This window comes from Motacilla alba, chromosome 7 (assembly GCF_015832195.1).
Source record: "Motacilla alba alba isolate MOTALB_02 chromosome 7, Motacilla_alba_V1.0_pri, whole genome shotgun sequence".
Taxonomy (NCBI): domain Eukaryota; kingdom Metazoa; phylum Chordata; class Aves; order Passeriformes; family Motacillidae; genus Motacilla; species Motacilla alba.
Window position 1 is genome coordinate 17,709,223 of NC_052022.1, and position 26,427 is coordinate 17,735,649.

Here is a 26,427-nt window from a genome sequence, read left to right on the forward strand (position 1 = left end):
GAGGAGGTGGGGAGGGAGCTTGCAATCGCGAACTCTTAATCTGCCTACTATTGTTGGCAATGATCAAGGAGGAAAAACCATGCACTGCGATTGTATATCTGTACTTTCCAGACTACGATCAGGCAAGCAGACCGGAGTGCTTAGTATCAGAAAACGACCGCAAATTAGGCAAAATATTTAGGGCACGAACAAGCAATTAATACGCGGCTGTGTCGGAGATCTTTAAGATTTAATAAAATTTAAAACGATGGTAGGGAGACTGGGGGGGGGGGGAGGGAAAAAAAAAAAGATCCTCTTACCTGGAGATTTGGTACAAGAACCCGATAGGTTAGAGTAGCATCGATCCGATGTGTTTGCTGATGAATGGGGGCTCGGGTTAAGTGAAGGTGCCTATGATTTGAAATCATTCCAAGTTTTTGAAGGGAAGACTGACTGCAGCCTCTGCCATGTTGGAATTTCAAACCCAAAACAGCTGCTTTGCAAGGAGCCAGCATGCCAGCAGCTGGACGCCTGCGCAGAGCGCCGCCGAGCCAAATTCAAATCACTTTCACGCGAAGAGCCAAAGATCAGTTTTCAAAGGGGGAGCGGCGCGGGGGGTGGGGGCGCTCCGCGGTCCTGCGCGCCGGGGCCGCCGCTTCCCGCAGGGGCCGGCGGGGTTTCCGCGCCGCGGCTCCGGTCCCTCTCCCCGGGGCGGCGGGACAGGGCAGCGGGCTCCCTCCGCGGCGGCGGCGGCGGCGGGGCTCCCCTCGGGCACGGCGGCGCGGGGCCGGGGCCTAGCGGCAGTCCGCGCCCGCGGAGCAGGCGGGCGGGCTCCGGCGGCCGAGGTTCCCCCCGGCAGCGGCCGCCTCCGCTTCGCCGCGGCCGCCCCGCGTCTCCGCGCCTGGGGATGGTGGGGCGTCCCGGCTCGAGCGGCAGCGGCCTGCGCGGCTGCCCTGGCCGGCAGCTCCTGCGCCGCGTCCCCGGGCGGGCGGGCGGCGTCGGGGCTCGCTGGTCGCCACCGCCTGCCGCCCGAGGAAAATGGCCGGAGTGGAAGTGCCGTCCCGGCCCGAGCGGCGGCGGGGCCGCGCAGCCGTGCCCCGGCCCCGCGCTGCTCCCGGGGAGCCCCGGCCGCTGCCCGCCGGAGCCCGGCTGCTGTCAGCCGCGGAGAGGCAATCCCCGTAGCCGGCAATGGCTGAGGGGCCCCGGCAGCCACACCTCCCTCTCCCCGCACTTCCCAGCCCGGCTCGGCGGGGGATGGCAGGGAGCCAGCTCAGCTACCCCGGCCCACAGCTGCCGGGGACTCCCCTTGCATCAGAGGGATTCCCCGGGGGGGCTGTTAGACGGGCTATTACAGCCGCCTCACGCTGGCAGGGAAGGCGTATGGTGGCCAGGCGGCAGGCTCAGACCGGGCCCTGCCTCTCGCACACGGGGCTCTCCGGCGCGGCCGAACCCCGTGCGCCGGGGCTGCCCAGCACCCTGCTCTCCCCGCTCCCTCCTCGCACAAGTCTGCGCGCCCGTTTCCCTGTCACCGCTGCTGCGGAAAGGGGAGTGAGAGCTTCCCACGAGACACATCCACGTTCCTGGGCTTACATCTGATGGGACTATCAGAGCATTTTTACCTTCTAACGGGGAAGAAGCTGCGCTGTCCGGATGCTGTTCCTGGGCTTTGGTTTAGAGTCCCGGAGTGGTTTCACTTCCTCTCTTCCTTGTCCTGCTGTGGAGTTAAGGATGGCTTCGGAGTGTTGTCTGTCAATCCTGGGTACAGAGTGGATTGATGAAATTTTCTTAGTAAAAATGGAAAATGTAGAGGCATTTAAGGCTTTGGAGGAGGCAGAGGAGACCAGTCCCAGGGGATTAGCATCTGGAGGAGTGAGAATAGGCCCGTTTCCCGTCTGTTTCCCTTTGCAGTAATATAGTAGGCCTAAATGAAACTCTGAACTAGTTGCCAGCAGAAGCTACTGTGAGCTGTCAGCCAGACCCTATCCTACCCAGGTAATAGAGAAGGAAAAGAAAGAACAGGAAGCTCTGTCTGGTTGATGTTGTCCCTGCAGTGATTTAGTTAATCCAAAATGATTTTTACTTGCTGGTGAAAATAGGCACCTTTCACACTTTTGGAAGGCCATAGCCAGCCTGTGTGACAAAACTGTGCCTAAAGATTGGAAATAAAAAGAGCAAAAGGGCTAGACAGACTTCTGCTTATTACGAATATGAAAGGTGTTCCTGCTTACTTGGACAGCTGGGGATAACTCTAGTTACCGCTACATGAGGAGCGCACTGCCAGTGGAATAACAAAAGTGTCCTGAAACAAGGAGCTGGTTTGGAGCAGATACTGCTTTTGCTTCCTAGTATGTCCCAGGTGTAACGAAACATACACAGGAAAACACAGTTAAACTGAATTTTGGGATGTAGAGAGCTATTTTTAGAACTGGCAACATAGCTATAGCAACAGGAGTCTATTGAAATAGCTTTAGACAGCTGTCCAGAGCAGCCAGCAGGCAACACCCAGCCACAGCACCTGCTGTGGTCCAGTCTGCACCATGCTCTTCTGACATCTTTTCCCTGCCCTCAGCATCGGGTGGCTCTGAGCAACGGGCCTGGAGCCTGGGTCAGCCTATTGCCTGTGCACACAGCTGCTCACCGTCCCTTCTACAAGAGCTTGTGGGTATTAAGCAGCCGCCATGGCAAGCATACAACTGCTCTAAATGCAGGCAACACGTCAGTAGCCTCTGGTATTCCCTAATTTGACTCACCTACACAAGTTACATTTAGAAGTCTCTGATGCTGAAATCTTCAGCACAGCATATTGCCTCTGCTAGTGTTGCCAGCACCAGGCACTAAGTCATCACAATCCCAAGGTCATGAGCTTGGCCTAAAAATCATATTTTTAAACATAAAAAGAATTCTTTTGTCTTTGCTACTTTATGCATCTGGATTCTTTCCCCATTTTTTCTTCCCAAACCATGGCACTATGCACCTTTTCTCTCAAGAGAAAGATGAGTTTCTCGCTAAGTTACAGAGCTCTGTGACTTGTACCTGTAAGAAAACAACTGGCAATTACCATAAGGCATCAGTTGATAAACACAAGTGCTTTTTAAACTTTTTAACCAGTAAAGAATGTATTTAGCAATCTTTGTATTTCATTAACCTCAGTATTTTCATTTTCTATATCTTTTTTATTTTCTTCGGGCTTCTCCTGCCACATTAAAATAGCACAAATTGAAACAATAGGCATGCAGCATATGTTTGTATGGGCTGACATTCATCTCTGCACAGAAGGTCAAGATAAGACTTACATACTATATGAAGTCCTTATTTTGAGGTGTGAATTAGGATGAAGTGAAGGCTTTGTTGGGCTCATCTGTACATGGATAAATTCCACTCTGTTTAAAATGACACCAGTTCTGATCCTTCTGAATGGGAAATTTTCATAGACTTTGAAACTGGGAATGTTTCTTGGAGCCTATTTCAACAGCTAGGTAAAACGTTTACAATGAAATTCAAAACCACATAAAACTTGCCTGCTTTCAGGTTTTGTTACAAACTCTGAACTTGAACCAGATTCTTTGAAAGGTTCACAGACCTTTTCAGCAAATCTAGATTAATAACATTTAAACCAAATGAATTGTAGAAACAAAACAAAAATCACAGAAAACAAAGAATAAAACCATCTAATTATGCTCCTATGGGATGTTGGTGTGATGCATGTGAACTTTGTAGTTTCTACTTGATAGGTCTAGTAAAGGCTTTTAAGAATTATAATAAGAACAACAGTGTTCAGTGATACATTCTTTAGTGACTTTAAACTAATTATATTGATTTTATTTGTAAATTAAAGCAAGTTTTCAAAATGGCAGACAATGTCTGAGTTCTTCTAATGCTGAAATTTGGCAGCACCTGTATCCCCCTTGTGTGCTAGAAGTGCAGACCTCCAGGGCAGGGCCTCCTGCCTGTCTCCCTCCCTCTGTGGTGGGAATCCCTCCTAGTCTCCCACTCTCAGACTTCATGTGGGGCAACCACAGGTATCATCTCATACTAAAATGTACTGCAATAAACAGGCTGCAAGTGCTCTTTTTTGGAGTTTTGGTCACTGATGACTTTATGTATTTTTTATTCCTTTGTGATGAGCACAATCTGTTTAAGAGCTCAGGCAACTCAAATCAGATGTTTATACCACCTGGATTCCCACTGAGCAGCTGAGGTGCCTCCATGTCCCACATGCTGGGACTTTTACGGAATGTGTGTGCCAGGACAGCCCCTCCTGGGCCTCCCTTCTCTCTCTGACTGGAGTGGTCTCCATACAGAACTCCAGTCTCTGCAGCTCAAGGTTCACTTGCTGCCTTTTCAGACCACAGTCTTGTATGAGTTTAATGGCTGCCTCAGCCAGCTGGAGCTCAGATTCCAAGAGGCAATGACACCTGTGTAGACCCTAAAGTATTTTATAAACATAAATAAATATAGATCAGAAGTAATTGTCTTTTTTTTGCATACTAACATCTAACATTTAGATGAACTAACACCATCTAGAAGTTCCACAGCAAACAATGGGATAATGGTTAAACACAGAGGTAATACATTCCAAATATTGTTACACGTTACTTCTAGGTTCTTCCCAGGAGATTGAAAAGGATGAAATCCCTTCTAGCCATGCTGCTGATCTGCACAGTTTCACTTCAAACACTTCCAAGCCTTAGATCCATGACTAAGCCAAGAACGCAAAAAGCCTTCCTGGACTCCTTAGCACACAGCCTGCTGGTTTAGGCACTGGCCAGTACCTAATCTAACAAAACATCACTTGATCTCTCAAACTAAATGAGGGTATGGTTGGATTAGATATTAGGAAGAAATTTTTTACTGTGAAGAAATAGACACTGGAATGGATCACCCAGAAAAGCTGTGGATGCCTCATGCCCAGAGGTGTTCAAGACCGTGCTTGGTGAGGCTTTGAGTAATCAGTTCTAGTGGGAGGTGTCCCTGCCCATGGCAGGGGAATTGGAGCTAGACAAACTTTTAGGTCCCTTCCAACCCAAAGCACTCTATGATTCTATGACCATAGGCCATGTTTAGGGTAATTCCTGACAGTATCAGAAAGAAAAAAAAATATAGAGAGAACATCTGTCCATAGAGGCACTTTTGCATTTTAGCTGTGCCAGTGTAAAAATAAATGACTTCTATGACTTGGAACTACTTTGGGTTAGATTCTGGGGTTTTAAAGAGCTAGCATTTCCAATATTTTTGTTCTCTTCTTTGTACATTTCCACTTCTGTATTAATCAATCACCTTGATTCCAGTGAAATTTCTGGACAAACCCTTTACTGGTCATTCGCTACAATCTTGCTGATTATTTGATGATCATAAAAGTACTGGTCCTCTGAAGTCACTTCTATTTTCCGTTTCAGTCCTGGAGGAGAAGTTGTTCAATGTATCCAACAAAAAATATTCATTTAGCAAGTGCTCTGTAAAACAGAACAATATATAGATGTTTGTCACATAAATATCTGAAAAGACATATGCCTTCTGGCATTTCTTGAATTTTGAGTGCTTAATACTTTTTACCCTGGTCAAAAACGCATTTTTACCAGAATTTCTCAATTTTTTTAAACCAAGCTTTAATACAGAAAGTTCCTCTTGGGGAACTCTAGGAAGGAGTTGAATGTTTTTAGGGCTTTTGTTTTCTGTCTTTTGTTTTTCACAGTCTTGTTCATTAAGTACTTAAGAACCACACTAATCCCTGTAGTTTGACTTAACAAATACATTGATAACTTGTTCTCACTTAAAAAACCTTCTCCTTATTTGAACTAGAGGAGGATGAAGTGTCCACACAAGGCCAGAAGAATTCAGAGATATTTAACAATCCAACAAGACCAAGACACAGAATGACAGCTAGGAATACATTCTTCCTCTTTTTCCTGTCTCTAACTCCTTCTTAGCCTTACAAATATTCTCTTTGCCTTGGTGGCAGCATCTTGCTCCCTGATTCCATATCTTAATCACAGTCCTTCCCATTTGCACCCTTGTCTAATACCAGTCTCATTCATAAGTCCTTGTCCTAAACTGCCATCACATTTTATGAGCTTTGACTTGTGCCTTTTTCCTATGTCTGGACACATTTTCTTTTGTTGCTCTTTTTTTTTTTTTTTCACTTTCCTTGATGGTCTCCCTTTTCTGAATTCCGATCAAGCTGCTTCTTATTCCATGTTTTCCAGTGATTTGCAGGAGGAAGACTGAGAACATCTGATGGACACCCTTATTATATTTGTATTTGTCTTTAGCACCACTGGCAATTGAAAAGACTAAGCTGAGAGCAAGTCCTGCTCAGCTCTGCAAGCCCCAGGAAAGGATACACCTACTGCACACAGAATCTTTGAAGAAGTGGTAAATGAAATATGCAAACAATTTTACAGAGGCTCAGATTTCTCCAGACTGAGGAAGACCTTCATAGGCTGGTGGTAGAGGAATATGCCTTCCCAAGCACCGAGCCCAACTACACGCCATTAGTCAACAAAATATTTCAAAAATTTCTTAACGTGTGCAAACCAGATTTTCCCTCAGTGCATTCTGAGAATCAGCTGACCATATTTGCTGAAAGTTTTGAAAAAATAGCCCAAGGCAGATATTTGGCATGAAAATTGCTGCCCAGTTGTTTATGTTTGACAAACTAACAAGCAACTGGAAACAGGTTCTTATGATGAAACTTTGACTCTAAATATCCCACTAGAAAACCCACAATTAATGATTCCCAATATCAGAAATGTATTTTACATAATGCTTAATACTTAATGACTTAATGTAGACAGTGCCTAGAAAGAAAAAAAAATGAATAAAACCCCAATGTTTTATCTTGGAGAGTGAGTGGAACAGGGAACGGTAAAAAATCAAGCAATAGCATCCTTGCAATTTTTTTCCCAAGTGCTTTTTCCAAGTCCTTGATATCAAAAAGTCTTTGTATCTCATCTCGGAATGTACATTAAAATAGCTCTCATTTACCCTACAATGGAATCAACTTTAAAATCAAAGGGAAAAAAAATTTAGCAGAGTAGTGGACTTGCTCAAAGTCACACATGCACATGAAAAAGTTTCCCTAAAAAATTACATACTGTAGGATCTGCATGTCAGATAAAATACCCACAGGGTTTTATTTGCTGTTGCTTTAGAAGCAAACTTTTACTCACCTTTTTTCTTTTAATGTCTAAAATTTCCCTTACTCTAAGAAAAATATCCTCCTCTACGCAACACCCCAACACCATGTTATTGATCTTCACAGTATGAAATCATTTTAATAGTAAAATTAAAACAAGGTTTATGACTTGTACTACAATATATATATATAATTCATTATTAATGTTTTAAACATTGCCTTTGGTGTTGATGTGGGTGTATTCAAGACTTGAAATAACATTATCAATCTATCTGTGCAGTCATCTCTAAAGATTTTCATTCTCTACAGGTTTTTAAACCTACAAGTGAAAATATTTTTTTAATTATTGCTAGGTATTAACTGTTAAGAATGTCATGTTTATGAGCCATAATCAAATATCCAAAGTAAAATATGTTTACAACATGCAAATGCACCAACATTTCAGACAAGTTTATTTTACATTTTTGAAGTAGAAAGAAAACACTATTCAAACATCTCTATTCAGATAACATGAGCAACACAGCTGTTCTACATATGCTATTCTTCCATTGCAAGAAACATATTGTCTCACTTAGAAGATAAAGAACTTAACAAAGTAAATTAATACTGTTGGGTTTTGTGCTATTAGAAGGAGCATCCTTCACCACTGTGTGTAATATAACAATTAAATCTTGCTAACTTATATAAATCTTATACAAATCTCGCTTACTCTTCTTCTAACTTCCCTAGAAAGATCAAATTTGCTAAATGCACAGCACTGACTGCAGTCAACAAGGCACTTAAGTATGTGCTTAATTTTGTGCACATGAGTAATCACGTTACAGTAAATGGAACTTGAATGCTCAAAGTTAAGCACACACTTAAGTGCTTTGCTGGATCAGGGCCAGAGCATGACAACTTGCAGGTCATTCTTACTGCACAGTAAGGCATCACAAACCTTAAAAATCCTGTAGAAACCTTCTCCCCATTTCAAATCAACAATACCAAAAGCAAGGACAAAATTAGTAGCTGCTGCATTCTTTTCTTCTGTTACAAGTCACTAAACTGGCAGCAGTACTTATAGCAAATTACCAATACAATAAATTCTCTTAATAAGTATCCATAAAATTACAATTTATTTTAAAGATCATAGTTTGTAATTCTATTCTCATAAGACCATTAGACACGTGAGTCTTTTTAATTTTAAAAGACCTGCAAGTAGTTCTCACAATAGAATTTATTCAAGACCTTGACCTTAAATTGATACAATTGCACAACTTAATCAGAATTAAACATGAGTCAAAGTACCTGAGAATACTATCACGGGGGTCAACACAGCCTACAGTAGCCATGCAGAGGATGCCATTACTACCACAACCTTGGGTGTGTAGGATTCTGATTCTGGGGATATAATATGCCAAACTAATTGTTTTTATTATATGGTTTTTGCCAGTTATTATGGCAAATATATGGGGAGGATATTGTTGATGACATTTTTTCTTTCCATGCAGCTGAAAAAATAGTTAAATAGTCCAAGACTCTTCAATTCAGCAGCTTTCTAATGAAATGAAACTTTATACCCACTGTGTTATACAATTACTTCATTTTCTGGCTAAACTGACTCAGTTCAGCACTTATCCAGGACTGTTTCTCTTTTCAGTACATGAAATTAGTATTTTTTTTTTTAGGATCTGAAACTACATTTTAGATCCAAATTTGCCTGACTGTTGACAGCATTCAGATACAGGGAGCTTCTATGTTTTTCCAACACATAAGTTTCTTCACAAAAATTAGCAGGATGAAACAGCAAGTAAGGACACATTGCCAAGTCTGGTTTTCTACCTATCTACAAAGCAGTTTTCACACTTTCCATGACTGTGAATGTCCTTCTTTTTCTATCTTGTTTTTTATCTTTTAAATTTTAATTAGGAAAAACTGAAAAATCCTTCTCTATACTGAGAGTGTTTGTATTGGGGGAGGAGGATGTCAAGGAAGCAAAAGCACATTCCAAGCCAATTCTGATCTCATTTACAGGGATAAAAATCTGGAATTAATCCACTGAGTTTAACAGACACGTTCTGGGCTTACGTAGATGAGATCTTACATTTATAAGTGAAATCAATGTTTTCCCCTCTGACATTCACATGGCTCAAACCAGAAACATTTCCTGAATTGAAAAAAAAAAAAAAAAAGGCCAAATCATCCAGTTGAGAAGACTGGCATAATTCCATTGAAGTTAATGGTGCTGTAGTAATTTACATTAGCTGATGATCCAGATGAAAGTATATAAAAGTTTTCAGAGCAGGCTTCTTACATTTAATATTGCATTATGTTAGGTGCACTGTTGATGCTCAGAATTAATGTGCAAGTTGTTAATCTCGCTAGACCTGGATTTAAAATTAGACAATGCAATAATTAGTTTGGCACTATCATTCTGCTACCTAGAGGGTAATAATATAGGTCATAAAATACCAGTGATCAGCACAACTTTTCATACAAAACAAAGAATCTGTATTGAAATAGAGGAAAGGAGGGAGGAGAGAAATTCAGAAATCAGTTGTTACAAGAGACCAAAGTGGGCTATGAGGTTCTGTGCCATCTCACAAGATGCTGTATTGTGCAGGTCTGCTTATCTTTATCCAACTCCCAAATACACGGGTGATTCTACAGGGTATAAGTGACTCAAAACTGTCTATAAGCTCTCTTTATGTATTATTTTTAAGTTGTATGTTTATTATTCTTCACAAATTCGTTATTAAAATTTTAGGAATATTATTTATTTTACGGTATTCTTTTATTTTTGCTTTTACTTGAAATATAAGCATTATGCAGCACAGTTTACAAACATACAGAAGTGTAACACTACAATATATGTATCTTGATTTCTTGACAAATGACTACTGGCAACATCAATAATTCAAAGGGAGAACAATGAAAATATAGAGGAATTGCATTTGTATATGTATACTTCTTTCTATCCTGCTAGTCATTCTTGCTAGACTTTATATCATAAAGAAAATTAGGAAATTATCAAGTCTGAACACTAGTCTTGATGAACACTTGCTTTTATTTTGTTCTGTCTAAATAGTCAGGATGCTTAAATATAAACATTTGGATGGTATCTCACACATACATCTATTAAGAAAACAACATTGCAATAATTTTTATACAATCAGGCTGTGTTTGTGTAAGCTACCCAGCAGAGTTCAGTGAAGCTGAGAACATACATACAGGTGAACATATGTTTGAAGTATCTCTATGTCTCTTGTATGTATAGTATTAGAAAGTGCACATTCGATGTTACAGATGCATATATTCATAAATCATTTAAAGTTGTGCTTTTCATGTGGTGTGAGGCACAGATACAAACTTACTCATGATAATTATAGAACTGATGCTGATTTAGTCATTTCAAGAAAGCCATGGAGGCATAATTAGTGTCTGAATGGCCTCAATATTGCATTATTAGGAGGCTAGGGTGAAACTTGAAATGAGAACATCAAGGCTGATAAAAGAAAAGAAAACATGAAATACATACATAATTCATTCTGAGATATTATAAAGGTTTATAACCAGAAACAATAATTTGCAGAAGGCATCTCATGTACTGGAGCCAACTGCAATAATTTGGTCAACCTGTTTAAGATCAAATAGTATTCTTAGCTATTCTCAGTGGTATCTTTCTAATAAAGTAGCAGCAAACAGACACTGTTTGCTTCTGGTCACTTTTAAAGAATGTTCAGTTTATCAGTGGGGACTTTAATCTCAAGCTTCATAGAGTACAAAAAGAACATTGATCCTACTGTTTTGTCCTCTAGGCCACAAGGCATGCACATTTTTACATTCATTTGTCATAAAACAAAAAATACATTTTGCCCTTTGAAAATACCAAATGCCAGCTTTTAAACAAAATAATTTTCCATCACATTTTTCCCTCTCTTTTAACCTTTCCATCACCACCACCACCCCCCTTCCTTTTACCCCAGACTAATCTCCTCCCTCTGTTAATGCCTTTCCTCCATTTTAAGTACTGGTAAGAACTTTGCAGAATTCCTTGTTTTGGACCGTTGCTAAACTGGCCACTGTTAATGATTTAAAAAGGTAGTTTGAATGAATCAGAGTTCTTGACAGTTCTCTTTCTAATTTTTCTTCCAGATAGGCTACAGAATGTACAAGTAATACCTTCTTACTCAAGTTAAACAAAGGAATGTGTGTTGTCAGCTGGTTTAGACCAAGTTGGCAGGTCCAAGTGCATCAAAACCCATCCCTTGCATACCATTTACTTCAAATTCATCTTACCTTTACTTAAATAAATGTAATATGCAAGAAGATCTTGGAATTTCATCAATTATTACACACAGAACAAATTAATTTGTTATTTTTCCTGTACTTTTTTGAAAACAATTTTTTTCACTTGCTAAAGTTGCCATTATTGGAAATGTGTTTAATAGCTTGCTTTCACAGTCCTATGGATCAAGGGTCTATATCCAGTTCCCCACAAAGAATGCAAAGGTCATGCCTTCTCCATCTCCGGAGAGACAGTTATTGTACATGGTGACTCCTCCTCCCAAGCCCAGCTCAGTTTATAGTTCAGTCCTGTGTTACTCTCCTCTCCAGATATTTTTTTTAATTTAACATGTATGGGGTTTTGTTCTAGATTTTTTGTGATGGAGCTATGAAAAAAACAAGTGTTTTCTATACCAAAACTGTAGAAAAATTTGAAATTTGCTTTTGCTTGTCAGTATCTGAAAGAACCAAGCAAGACAAAAACTTCATTAAAGTTACGCAGGGAAGATATGCATATCTGTGTCTTCTCTCAAAACATGAAATATCTTTATGAAGAAAAAGTCAAGCATTCAAGTTCCTAAATTCTTGGTGGTTTAAATTTTAGTGAGGAAGATGCATACACAAATATGAAGTTATACCACCATCTTCACATTCCATGGCTACCAAGGTTTCAATAGACATTTAAACAGACAATTTTCACTTGAAGTAGGCAAAATAGAAGTTTTAAAGTCCTGTACCAGTTTGCAAAAAACTTCGCTTTGGAGAAGACTTATTGACAGGATAACATTCTCAATCTTGAAACCACAAGGGTAGATCGCAAATGAATTCACAAGAATGTTCAGACTCTCAACCCATCTTTTTACGATACACAACCCATTTCATTGTAGCCTCCTGTGCCTCACTGAGTTTGTTTTGAGAGTCTGAAGTTTATATGGAATAAAAGAATATTACACTCACGATCAATAGGGATGATTGAGAAAGATCAGATTGTGGCATACAGGACTTGATCCTGAAAAAAAATGGAAGTCCTTATGTGTCATTGTCTTTAGCAGTTATACAATCTGCACTAGAGAGAAACCAGATTCTGCTGCTCTTTTTTCCCCCCTGTTTTATACTAGTAACCTTTAACTTTACAGGAGGAACAATTAACCACAGGAGTATATGCAAGGAGGGGCTAAGTGTGTGACTATATGTAACAATCAGCAAGCTAGATAACCAGCTGGTTATCTAGCAGCTAAAGCACTCACTTTCATTTCCATAACATTTGACATGTTTACATTTATAATATTATGAATATTTAATATCGACTTCTCAACACATATAATACTTTTGTCCAATCTAAAATAGTGAATACTGCAATGTAACTTAGAATGATAGAATTGTTTAGTTTGGAAAAGACCTCATCAAATCCAGCCACTAACCTGGTGCTACCACATCCATCACTAAACGACGTCCCAAGGAGCAACATCTACACATCTTTTAAATGCCTCCAGGAATAGCAACTCAACCACTTCTTTTAGCACCGGTTCCAATGCCTGACATGCTTTAGAAGATACCTTCTGGAAAATATTTTAAAATAAATTCTGAGAAAAAAAGCTATACCCTAAACCTGAAGGTAAGAATGTAGTCTCTCTCATAATCTTGGACTTGATAGTATTTTTGAACTGTGATAACATTTTACTATTTCATAATCTATCATATTTCCAGTAAGTTGAACTGCAAGCTCCCACTGCAAGCTCCAACCCGAGAATCATGATCTGTGAGGCAGTACAGCCAAATATGCTTCCTCCAGGTAAGAACCAATGGGAAGCTCTGGAAAAATTACTAACTCGGTATAGCAGAATATCTTGCTAAGGAACATTAGACATGCTAGACATACTTAAATCCATAGGACCTGATAGAATGCCCACACAAGTTCCAAAAGAGCTGCCTGATGTCATTGTGAGGCCAATTTCAAATATGTTAAAAAGATCATGGTTATCAAGGTGTCAATTCCTGACAATTAGAAGAAGGCAAAAAGTCATGTATCGTCAAGAAGGAGGATTTTGAGAACTACAGAGTAGTCAGCCTCACCTCACTCCCTGGAAAAATAGTGTTACATACAATTCCCAAAGCCATTTCTAGACACATTAAGTATAAGGTGATTTGGAATAAACAGAATGTATTTGCATAGGTGGTATCATGCCTCACAAACTTGATAGCATTTTATGATGAAGTGACTAGCTAAGTGGATGACAGAGGAGCAACACCCTCAAGTTTGCAGAGGATGAAAAACAAGGAGGAGTTGCTGATATGCCAGATGGTTGGGCTGCCATTCAGCAGCACCTCAATGGGCTGGAGAAATGGACCAACAGGAACAGGAAGTTCAACAAAGAGAAATGCAAAGTCCTGCATCTGGATTTTGTGCACTGGTATGTGCTAGGGGTCAACCAGCTGGAATGCAGCTCTGCAAAAAAGGACTTGGGAGCTCTGGTGAACAACAAATTGAACATGAGCCAGCAATGTACCCTCATGGCAAAGAACATCAATGGTATCCTATGCTGCCTTAGGAATAGTATTGCCAGCATGTTGAGAGAGGTGACTTTTTACCTCTGCACATCCCTGGTGGGAAACATCTGGTCTGCTGGGTCAATTCCTGGTCATTCCATCATAAGAATCACAGAATCACTAGGTTGGAAGAGACCTTCAAGATCATCATGTCCAGCCCATGACCTAACACCTCTACTAAGCCATGGCACCAAGTGCAACATCCAATCTTTTTTTTAACACATCCAGGGATGGTGACTCCACCATCTTCCCAGGCAGACCATTCCAGTACTTTATCACTCTTTCCATAAAAAACTTTTTCCTAATATCCAACCTATATTTCCCTTGGTGCAGCTTAAGACTGTGTCCTCTCTTTCTGTCAGCTGCTGCCTAGAGGAAGAGACCAACCCCCACCTGACTACAACCACCTTTCAGGAAGTTGTAGAGAGTGATAAGGTCATCTCTGAGTCTCCTTTTCTCCAGGCTAAACAACCTCAGCTCCCTCAGTCATTCATCACAGGGCTTGCGTTCCAAGCCCCTCACCAGGCTCATTGCCTCCTCTGGATGTGCTCAAGTGTCTCAAGGTCCTTCACAAACTGAGGGGTCCAGAACTGGACACAGCACTCAAGGTGTGGCCTCAGCAGTGCCAAGTACAGGGGAAGAATGACCTCCCTGGTCCTGCTGGCCACACTATTCCTGATACAGGCCAGGATTTCATTGGTCTTCTTGGCCACCAGGGCACACTGCTGGTTCATGTTCAGTTGGCTGTCAATCAGTACCCCCAGGTCCCTCTCTGCCTGGGCACTGTCCAGCCACACCATCCCTAGCCTATAACACTGCAGGGGGTTATTGTGGCCAAAATGCAGGACTCAGCACCTGGACTTATTAACTTCATCTTATTGGACTCTGCTCATCCATCCAACCATTCCAGGTCTCTCTGCAGAGCCCTCCTACCTTCCAACATATCTACACATGCTCCCAGCTTAGTGTTGTCCGTAAACTTACTAATGAAAGACTCAAAACCCTCATCCATGTGGTCAATAAAAATATTGAACAGAACAGGCCTCAGCACTGACCCCTGAGGGACACCACTGGTGACTGGCCACTAGCTGGATGCAGCACCGTTCACCACCACTCTCTGGGCCCGGGCATCCATTCCTAACCCAAAAAAGAGTGCTCCTGTCCAAGCCGTGGACTGCCAGCTTTTCCAGGACAGTGCTGTGGGAGACGGTGTCAAAGGCCTTGCTGAAGTTCAAATAGACAACATCCACAGCCTTTCCTGCATCCACCAGGTTGGTCACCTGGTCATAAAAGGAGACTAGGTTGGTTAAACACAACCTACCCCTCCTAAACCCCTGCTGGCTGGGTCTGATACCCTGGCCATCCTGTTAGTGCTGTGTGATAACACTCAATATAAAGTGTTCCATTACCTTATTGGGTATTGGGGTCAGGCTAACTGGCCTATAATTACCAGGATACTCCTTCCCACCCTTTTTGTGAACGGGCATCACATCGGCCAGCTTCCTGTCCTCTGGAATTTCACCAGTGAGCCAGGACTGTTGGTAAACGGTGGGGAGTGAGTGGCTTCACAAGCTCATCTGCCAGCTCCCTCATCACCCTGGGGTGGATCCCATGTAGTTCCATAGATTTATGAACATCCAAGCGGCTCAGCAGTTCTCTGACTGCCTCCTCCTGGATAATAGGGGGACCATTCTGTTCCCTGCCACCATCAACCAACCCAAGAGGACAGCTGTCCTGGGGACAAGCCATCTTCCCACTAAAGACTGAGGCAAAGAAGGCATTAAGCACTTCCACCTTCTCCTCATCTGCAGTTACTAAGTTCCCTCCCGCATTCAGTAAGAACAAAGGTTGGTCTTACCCTTCCTTTTGCTATTAATATATTTGTAAAAACATTTTTTATTATCCTTCACAAAAGTTGCCAAATTACATTTGAACTGAGCTTTGGCCTCTCTAATTTTTTCCTACATAGAAAAGAAAGAAGGAAAGATACAGACTTACTGAGGCTCATCCAGCAACAGGCCAAGAAGGTGATTAAGGCATGGAGCATCTTTATGAGGAGAGGCTGAGAGAGATGAATGCTCAATGTCTCATCAGTGTGTATAAGTACCTGAAGAGAGAGCAAAAAGTAAATTAGGCCAATGGTATTTGGTGGAAAGACAAGAGGCAATGGACACAAATTGAAATACAGGGAATTTCATTTAAACATAAAAACCTACCTTTTTACTGTGATGATAGTCAAAACACTGAAGCAAGTTGATCAGAGAGGCTGTGAAGTTTTCTGTCCTTAGAGATACTTGACTCCCAGCTTGAGACGGCCCTTAGCAACTGGCTCTAGATGACCAGCCTTTGAGCAAAGGAGTTGGACTAGACAAACTCCAGAGATGCCTTTCAACTTCAGCCTGTTACTGTTACATTGGCCAGAAATTGCATAATTTTTCTTTATTACAAGTGAAGATTCATTACAGTGAAAATTCAATAAGATGCAAGATCAACTGAGAATGGGTAATGAAAATCAGGTTTTTAACTCCTTACCTGCTCTGTCTTCAAGACCAGCTAGCAATGCAGTTGTAATGCTACTACCATTATTATTGTTGTTGTTGTTGTTATTGCTTTGAATATCATCTTAATTGGTGCTGAGATTGTATAACTTTACTTCAGTCTCACCAGCCTCCCAGAAAAAATGCTGTTTGTTTTGGGATAACAACAGCATTCCTTTGTGTGTATCCTATATTTGATATGAAAGACATGGCATTGAGTACTGAAACCCATGCATATAGGAATAAGATGATGGGTGTTTCCCCAAAGGGATCTTAGAGGAAATGACCTTTCACAGCACTGTGTTTTGAAGGTTTAGCTTACAAACCTGTTTGTGCTTGGCAAGTATCTTCGGCTGAATTTGTGTTATCACCTTGCAAGTGGCACAATGCCACTCCAGCAGATGGGCATCAACGTAGGCGTGCCAGAGAAACATTGTGTGCATTGAATTGGAGTATTAGGGCCTGGATACCTCTCCAGGTATGACTGCCCATAAATACGAGCATCCTGCTTGAAGGGAGCATGTAATTGCAATTTCAGCAGAGTTTGGCTTTACTTTTGATGTTCTCAAAATACTTCTGATATTACTTAAGAATACAACTCACTTTGTTTGTTTGTCTGTTTTCTTGGCAAATAAGGGCTGTGATTAGCAAGGGTACATGGGTGAGAGAGAATATATTACAGCCATTCACTCTTCCAGTATTCCCTTGGGAAGCATACAGGGATGTACATAAGTATGGCCACAGCCAGGGTGAATTTTCTTATTTAATATAATAGCTCATCTGAGTGTAGAAGGCAGATTCATGACCTTTCATGCAGCGGAAGTGTGCATATACTGCAATTTCTTCTGAATAAAATTGCTAATGTTTCAAGGTGCTAGAAGAGTCTTTACTTCTCCCTTGCAATTTTATTGACATTTTTCTCCTAGTTTTCATTTGTGCTATAGTCTAAATTTTACACTAAATCATTTAAGTTTGCTCTGGAGAGGCTGCAATGCTGCTCCCAGGCACACTGCCATGATTGAATCCACAAGTGAACACTTTGTATGTTCTTAAAAACCTTATATCCTAGCACAGAATGTGAAACAGAGCTCTCAGCCAGTGCACTGCAGTTAAATGCATTTGCCTGGGGGTATGAAATCAAAATAGAATAGATATTTGTATTAGGATGCAACTATGGATAAAATCAGGAAATAGATACAGCTCTCTGCTTTGAAACATAACAGACACATTTTTTACAGTAGTTTTTTGTGGTCATGGGTAGGGAATATGTACACGCAGAAAATTTAATGTTTCTTCCAATTATATGCTCAGGTTCCAGAAGCAACTAATGTGCTGGATCTTGACAAAACTTACTGGATATTGGTTTTTATCACATAAGTGTCCACTTCTATGGACTTTCCAAAGATTCTTAACTTTTTAGTTTTCAGAAAATGTTTCAAGTGAATTCTTAGGGTTGATCTTTGCTTGTGTTGAATTTCACAGAACAGGGAACTCAGCCTCAATGAATATGTAACCTAATGCACAGCTTGCCAATGCCCCTGAGATTATTATGATTTAGGTATAAAAACTTGTGCAAAGTTATGTGAATATTGTAGTTGAGAAGTTGGTTTAAATGAGCTTGACATGACAAATCAATTTACTGTCGCATTTGACATATTAGTTGTCTTTTTACCATTAAGTGTTCCCTCAGGAAATAATAACAACAAGTAAAGAGGTTTAGAGGTGCCCAATTCAGTTGCATGGTGTTGACTTTGAGTTTTATGGTACCTGGTTTTTGGTGGTTTTTGGTGTGAGACAAAACTAAATTTTAGCAAGTCATAGGGTGCTCATCACGAGCAAGAACTTGTTTGTAACAGTAAACAGATGCTATCAAAAACTGTAAGATTAATTAATTATGCCCTGCACAAGCTTCAGAATGATTCACATAATTGGCCTCAATTGCTATTCACTACACCATCTTTCATATTTTCAGCCTAAGAATCATGCTCACAACATTGACCAAAAAACCCATAATTTTCCTGTGACATCACTGTTACTGAACCAGCACTCCAGAACAGATATACAGGTTGTGTGGCAAAGATCCTAATCATATAACAACAGGTACAAGGTCCTGTGGTCATACATGATTTGTGTAAGCTATACCTATCAATCTGGAAGAAAGTTCATGGAATGTAATTTTATTGAGCAAGATGTCACTGCAGTCAACCACAGGCCATCCACAGAAACTAGAGCCAATAGTTAACTACCTCTGGAGTTCAACTGCAGAAAATTCCTTGAGAAACTTAGAGTGGTAGTGCTGCATGGGAGCAGCTGAAGCCTATAAACCTTCTGAGGATAACAGTAGTGTAATAGAAGATGTAACTTTTCCCACTTACTTCACCACCACATAAAGAAGCAGATTAACTCCTAGAAAGAAGGACATTTCTCTCCATTAAAATTTAAAATCGTTCCTCAGTTGCTTTTGTACTTCTATAGAGCGAAATTAAGACCTTGTTGGGAAAATCATGATTAGGACAGAAAATTATTTTCTAACTCTATATAATGGTAATGCTATGATAGCTCAATAAAAGTGTAACTCAAAGTGACACACTTCCATATTCTGCTAAAAAAAAATATCAGAAGCTCTCAGTCTACTCTGTGATTTGTTAAGTGTTTCTTACATTGATAACAAGAAATTGAACTAAGCAGAAAACTGGTGACAAAAGTGAGTTAGTGCACTAAAACACCCTTTAAAGTTCTCCCATGAGCACTGGTATCTCTTATCACAACAGCACATGGGCCAGCAAATGCATTCCAGGTATCACAGCTATCTCAATTAATCATTCATTCTCATCAACTCACTCACAAATAGATCAGAAGGCAGTTCAGATGTGAATGGACCTCAGGAACACTGTAGTCCAACCCCCAGCTCAAGCAAGGTAAGCTTTATGATCAGGTTGCTCAGCATGTTTGACCAATTCATCATGTTGGGCTAAATTTGAAAGTCTTTACTCAGTTCTTAGGCAAACTACTGACAAAGGATTGAGAAATTGTCCAATTTCTTAATTGCCATTTTTGTGGCACATTTTTATTTCCATTTGTCTTTGGTTTAAAGCCTCTGGTTATATTAAATAGTTCTACATACATACAAAAGGCCTGCAGAACAACCTCAATTATAAACTCAAAAAGCACCAAATGACATTTAAAAACCTGTGACTAGCTTCGTTCTGTTAAATACATGGTGGAAAAACATAGATTGAATATCACCACTTCCCTGGAACTAATGAGTCCTCAAATCATAATTTCATCATTTGAAAGTATAAGAACTACAGGAGGTGATGACCAATCATACACAAAGTAGAGGGACAGGAAAGCTGCTTTAGAAAGACTTGAATAGATTCAGGGAATTCAGCATTACTTTTACTAAGATGAGGAAAGGAGGAAGGCTGTGAGGAAACCTTTTGAAAACACCAGAAAATATTTTCTTACAGCTGATGAAAAGAAGAAAGCAAAAGCAGTATCACTGTGGATTTACATGAAGCACATAGCCATAAAGATAGCTAAGAGAACAAATTGCAAAGAAAGATGTTAGAGGGAAAGTCCAAGCTGAGAAAGACATTCAGAACAGAAAGCGTGATAATGAGGAACTACTAAGCCATATTCAGAACTTGTTAAAACACTGAGTATATGATCAGGGCTGAGTATAAAGAAGGGCTGGACCTATGGACCCTCTCATTGCAGGAGTCCATGTGCCTTGTACTGGCGTTCCATATGTGGATGGAACAGCCATTAATTGCTGGAGAATGCCTAGAATACACCCAAGGAGAAGTTGTATGTAAGCATTTACATTAAGTCATTAACATGGCTACATAATATCTGAAAAATCCCAATGGCAGGTTAGTTTGTGAAAAATAACAACTTCATATATCCTATTTGCCTTCACTCATTTGGAAGCTGAATTAGTTTGTGATTGCTATGAAGAATTTGAAATCAGATTGCTCAGATGTAATTTCAAAACTGTGTTTTCTTACAGAAACAAATAGTATTTCGTAGGGCAAATGCAGATTGCCTGAATTTTGACTGCTCTGTCATGACAGCATTCGATAGTATCAGTTATTCGCTTAAAATCAGCGAGGTACCAATAGATGCTTAGTAAAAGCTGATGAAGTTCATGGCTTCTGCTGGATATAAATTCTCTGCATCAGTGCAGATAACAATGAGCTGAGAAACAAAAACAGCTGTATGATGATTTCCTTGATAGCTACAAAGTAATAAACCATATTTTCCCCAGAAAATTCACTAAAAAACGTGGCACTCCAACAATTAGAGGCTTTACATTTCTGGCAGCCTGACAAGTCATCTTACCATCCAGGGTATGCAGCAACCCAGCTACGGATCAAAAGGAAATTAGAGTGCAGTTTGGTTTTTGTTTTGGTTTGGTTTTTTTTTTATTAACCACTATCCTTTGAGACATCTGAATCTGATACTTTGTTGAGATATTTGTAGTTACCAGCAACAGGGAATAGTTCTTGAGTGGCTCCATTCCTGTTCCCTGTGAAAACTCACAAGATAATGATGAGTCATTGCTCCCTTGAACAGAGAAGATACCACAGGGACTCATGCTACTCCCCTTGTTCAGCATGTAAGAAAAAAAACTCTAGATGTTTAGAGATGAGACATGGTTTGCAATATATTCACCTGAGAAATCACTTCTCTCCTTGTGTCAAACTGCCAGCTTTGGATCAGAGGTGGTGTTGGAGCTCGTTGAATATGAAAGAATGGCTTAGCCAGCAGGATTTTGTCTGTAAGAGGAATTTGGCTTGGGAATTAAGTCTGCCAGGTCCATCAAATCCCCATTGCCTTTGGGAAGAGAAATGGTTTCTGAAATGAAGAAGCTTCATTGTTTGCTCTGGAGGGATTTCTTACCTCTTTTCTACTCTCTGAAGAATCTTTATGTACATATTTGGAGAAATTTCATCAGGGAACTGAGATCTTTAGGAGAGCATAAGGCTATATTGCATGAAATATTTTTTTTAAATTAACTGTTTTATTTCAAAAGTTAAAGGGATGATTTTGCTGCACAATATGAAATATTGGCCTGATTCTAATAATGTGAATTGTGCAGATGTCGGTGACGAAATATAATGACCATTCAGTTTTGTTTCTGGGATCACTTGTACACGTAGTAACTTGGCTCTCTGAACTGACAATGGACACAACTTTTCTAAAAGACATATTTGGAGTCCTCAGATAAACAGAGAAGGGTTCCAGACTGATAGCACTAGAAATAACAGCTACTTACTCACTATGCAGACTGAAAAATTACCAATTCCTCCTCAAGGAAGGAAAGTGGGAAATAGGCCTATTTTGTGGGGTTATTTTCTGATTTTTGTAAAAATGGATTTGTAGGTTGTTACAAGTGATATGGTTTCGCATATTCTTTTTGCTTCAGAGCCCCTTTCAAAGGAGTGGTACTCTCTCTGCTCATAGAGCAACACTGGAGTCCTTCACAAGACCCAGTGTTTGCAGTCAGACAGGTGTTATCTCATCTCCACAATCAAGCGTGTACATTAGATAACTTGAAATCTTACCGCCAGTCCCTGAAAAAAAACTCCCTTCTATTGCACATTCCAAAGCTCCGAGAGGGCTTGGGGAGAAAGATGGTCATATTGTACACCAGGTTACAGCACTGCTCTGCTGTACTGTTTCTCAAGGTTTACTTCAGGGGCAGTTTTGCATTTTCAATAACTAGGCTATGGCACAGACCCCAGCAAAGCAGGAAATACAGTTGGGTCTTTTCTTACCATCTGAGTTATTGTTTATTTTTCTGGATTCTACTTACTTTTATACAAGATTTGTGAGGGAAGGAAAATTATTCATTTCTTGTTGAAAATGAACTCCAAAATTCTCAAATGCCAATATTATTTCTTTGCTTTGCGCTTATTTTCATGTGCCAGTTTCCCTTTGCATTGCAGTTGAAGCAATGACATTAAACTTCTGCTCCATGGACTAGTTCTTAAAATAGGACTATCCTAAAATACAAAAAAAGAGAAGTTTTTCTTTCCCTTGAGTGAACAGAAGAGGGATATTCTGGTGATATATCCTCTCTCTGTGCTGAAGTATAAACCTTTACATTCTGCATAGAATCTAATGAGAAGTTCCAATCTTTACCTTAGTGTTAGCAGGAAACAGAATTATTATCTTAAACATAACCATTCCTTTGAAAAAAATGAAGAGTGAAAGTTACAATGTTTTTTTCCACAAGGAGATAATAGAACTCTTTGAAATTAGAATAGCAGTACTTTAGAAGTAAAAAATTAAACAAAACAGTTTAATTCTTGCAAAATTTCTACTTCTCTATAGCAATGTGCAAAATAACAACAAAAAACCAAGCAAACAAACTTACCAGCACTGGAATCATCCTTAAGGTCACAAACCCAACTAAAATCATGACCAATTTATGTCTTCAAAGAAAATACCCCATCTAGTACACTAAGCTACTTGTATATAACACCAGGGGATTTTACTGCATTAAGCTCTAGAAGGAAATGAAATTCCTATACTCCTCTATTATGGACCTAGTCTCTGTTGGGTCTACATAATTTGAATTGCATTACCCAATTTACATTCACTCTCCCTTCAAAATTCTATAATGGAAGACTGGTCTGACAGTATTTGGGCCTCTTTTTCCTCATCCATGGTTACATTAATTCATAATCCTGTGATTTGCGCCCTTCATTTAGAGCGTTTCAGTCTGTAACCTATCTGAGAACTTAAATGAAAGAGGAAAACTAATTAATTAACATAAAGACATACAAATCCTCAGAGACATCTATTTACAAAAAAAACATAGTTTTTGTGAGCCTACTAAAGCAGGAGATTCTATACCAGACAGGAACAGTTATCATAGAACTTATTATTTTCTGAAATATATCATGCTAATCTCACTAGTTACAAGTACATCACTAGGTACTGCTTTAGATGTGAATAACTAGCCAGACACAAGGTCATGGAAGTTATTTCAATTAGGAGAGGAATCTGGTGAGGGAAGCACATATCTCTGACGTGAAGAAAATCTTCCCCTTGTTAGAAGTGAAGTAGCACACAGTTAGAATGAAGTGAGGGTGCACAGAGAGGCAATGTTACACACCGTAGGACAAAGCAAATGTGCACTCTGGCTCATCTCACACTAACTTTTTCGTGTACCCGTGGCCTCAGTGGCGCCTTGAAACCAATGGCATCCTTCACAAGTTAAAGTCAGGTACTTGAATTACATGCTGTAGTAACATGAATAAAAGGCTTTTTTAGACTGCAGTGCCATGACTATAAGAGTGCAGTAAACAAAAGCTTTCACATCTTTGCTGTGTAACCACAGACTTACAGTTTGAAAACTAGAATTTGGGAGTTTTTCTTTCTTCCTTTAGAAATATTGAAAGGCAAAAACAAAACTGAATTTTTAATGTGAATCCTTTATATTCTACTTTCATACCACTCCTTGAGAGTTTTATGTTTCTCAAAAAAGGCCTTAGAGAAATGAAGAAAATTGTATTCTCATTAACTGTTTTGAATACGATTTTTTTCATAGAGCATTATATGAGCTTAAAATACAAATTTCTGGCAATATTTCTCAAAACACATTAAAAATTGTATTTTAGAAATAAACAAGGTTTTGTCTGTTGTGTGTTCCACTTCAGAGAAATCTTGCATGGGATCAGGCCTTCTCCGTCATGCATGGTGCCACCAGCCATGCTGCTTCACTGACATGCTACGCATTCCAGTCTGATCCCATCACAGAAGACAAGCTAGGAATCTCAAACATCAATACAGAATGCTGGATTTCCTAACTGACACTATGTAGTTGAGGCAAGAAAGAAATTTTTTTAAAAAAGGCTTTTTTCGGCCTCTGAAGGAAAAAAAATCCAAATTTAAAAGTAATAAAAAAAAAAAAAACCCATTTTAAAGTAAAATTTGGCACCACTACCCACAGGTCTCTCTTTACCGAAACTGTAGTATTGATCAAAAACCTCACACTAGTAAAAAAAAACAACTGCAACTCATCTATCCTGGATTGTGATTTCAGAAAAAAAAAAAAAAACTGACAGTGGAAACCCCAACAACCTATCAGCAGCATGCAATGTCTGATGGGCTATTAAGTTTGACTGACTCTGGTAGGTTGCTGCTCTGAATATAGTTGCTATGGAAGGAATGTTTAGAGCTGTCTGTCTTCTAAAGGGGTCATGATTTCGAAACATCTCAAATAGCACTGATGGCTTAATGTCTGCAAATAGTACTACATTTAACATTTTCTAAGCACAGTGAATATTGTTGTTCATGATTTATTATGCAGAAATTACATAAAAATATTTTTATGAAAATAATTAGGGAATCTGCTTAAATATTCATTAAAATAAACAATACACAACAAATTTATTTTACAATGTAATAGGTAATAAGAAAGTAATGAAAGACACATTTAGAGCTTTAAAAATACAATTTCAGTACATGAAAGACACATTTTAAATGAGAAAAACTCTATTGTTCTCCAAAGCAATGACAGTATTTTCCCTTACTGTCCACCGGAATATCATTACACTGCACGGACTTCTTTTCCTCTCTCAAACAAGAAAAAAAAGCCTCCAGAGTAGGAGCTTTCGATTTCAGTTGTCTTCAAGTTTCTTAACACAGTATTTGGCTCTAACAAAGATAAACCATAAGCAATGGTTTAAAAACTGAGCCAGCTTTTAAGCATTGTGTCCCCATTATGATCTTCTCTACCAACTATTTACATCCTTCAATCCCTTAATTTGCATCTTGCTAGTTCTCAAATTACAGGCTCCAAGAGCAGACTGGAATGGGATGGATGTTTCCCAAGGTTCAGGGATACCTTAATCCTATGCAAAAATGTAGCATGACAGAGAGCCAAAGGTGGTGTAAAACACCACTGGAAAGAGGATTCATGACTATGATGCTGCTTTATGCTGGCTGGACATAGCTGTTTAGAATACGGTCTCCAAGCCAGTGCTAGGAGGCCAGATTGCACGCTTGCAAAGAGCATTGCAATTTATTAAATTCTTTGCTATCTGAATGACAGAAATTGAGTGCTGCTCCCCATTTTTTTGAATGACAAGGCATGACTCATCCAGGACATACTAATATCTGGCTGGCACCATGCAAAATTCAACTAAACTGAATATTTTAGAATACCACTCATGCTTTCTACCAGTTAGTCCCCAAAATTATGGCTGTTAATTTTGCTTGCAGCCTTCTGTTAGTTAAGAAAAGGAGTTTTGCTACACAGAGAGCCAGTCAAGATATTTTTATGCTTCCTAAACAATAAACAAGACCAGGTCTTTTAAAATTGTCAGTTTAACACCAAGGCAGACAAAGAATCAACATTTTGCAATGAATGAACTTTTAATTTTACAATTAGTACTAGAAAATAAGCCAAAACAGGTCACATTCCTACTGTAGAGAGTTCTCAGGCTAGAATATGAAGCATCATACACAAGCTATTCGATCAGCATAGCCCTGGCAAGTGTTTCTGGTTCGCCTAAAATTCATCTCTTTGTGTCTTAATCTGCAGTAAAAAGGGCAGTCTGTCTTGCTGGCACACTTACTTTTCATGATATTTAAAAAGAACTTTTTCACAGCTGACTTGACGTTTGTATTCCACACGCCAGCAATGTCTTCACTAAGCGTGTGAGTGGAGTAACAATACATATACAGTGCAGTATGTCACTTAGTAATATATCATGGTGTAAAAGAAGATTAATGACATCATCCAGGTAAGGCACAGGATTTGCCTAATATGAGAAATGCAATCATTTAAAAACACAGAAAGAAGAAGAGTGATGATGGAATCTGGGCAGGGGGCATGTAAAGGACAAGAAGCCCATTACAGATGTCCCTGTTTAGGAATATGTGGCACTGATTTGGACTCCTAACTCTACAGGGGAAAAACAGTAGCAGAAAACTGGTGACTTG

The 26,427-nt window shown here is 39.8% G+C and overlaps 1 protein-coding gene across 5 annotated transcripts in view; it reads right to left on the reverse strand.

The window, feature by feature from the left end:
• The window catches only part of FIGN (fidgetin, microtubule severing factor), a 104,324-nt gene extending 102,692 nt beyond the window's left edge, over positions 1-1,632 (reverse strand). For 4 of the 5 annotated variants that reach the window (XM_038142302.1, XM_038142303.1, XM_038142299.1 and 1 more), the window contains exon 1: positions 300-1,528. The gene's annotated coding sequence lies outside the window, so the exon portion shown is untranslated. Of the gene's footprint in view, positions 1-299; positions 1,529-1,598 lie in introns of those variants that run through there. The other variant, XM_038142304.1, reaches the window with a different exon arrangement.
• Between the last annotated feature and the right edge of the window lie 24,795 nt (positions 1,633-26,427).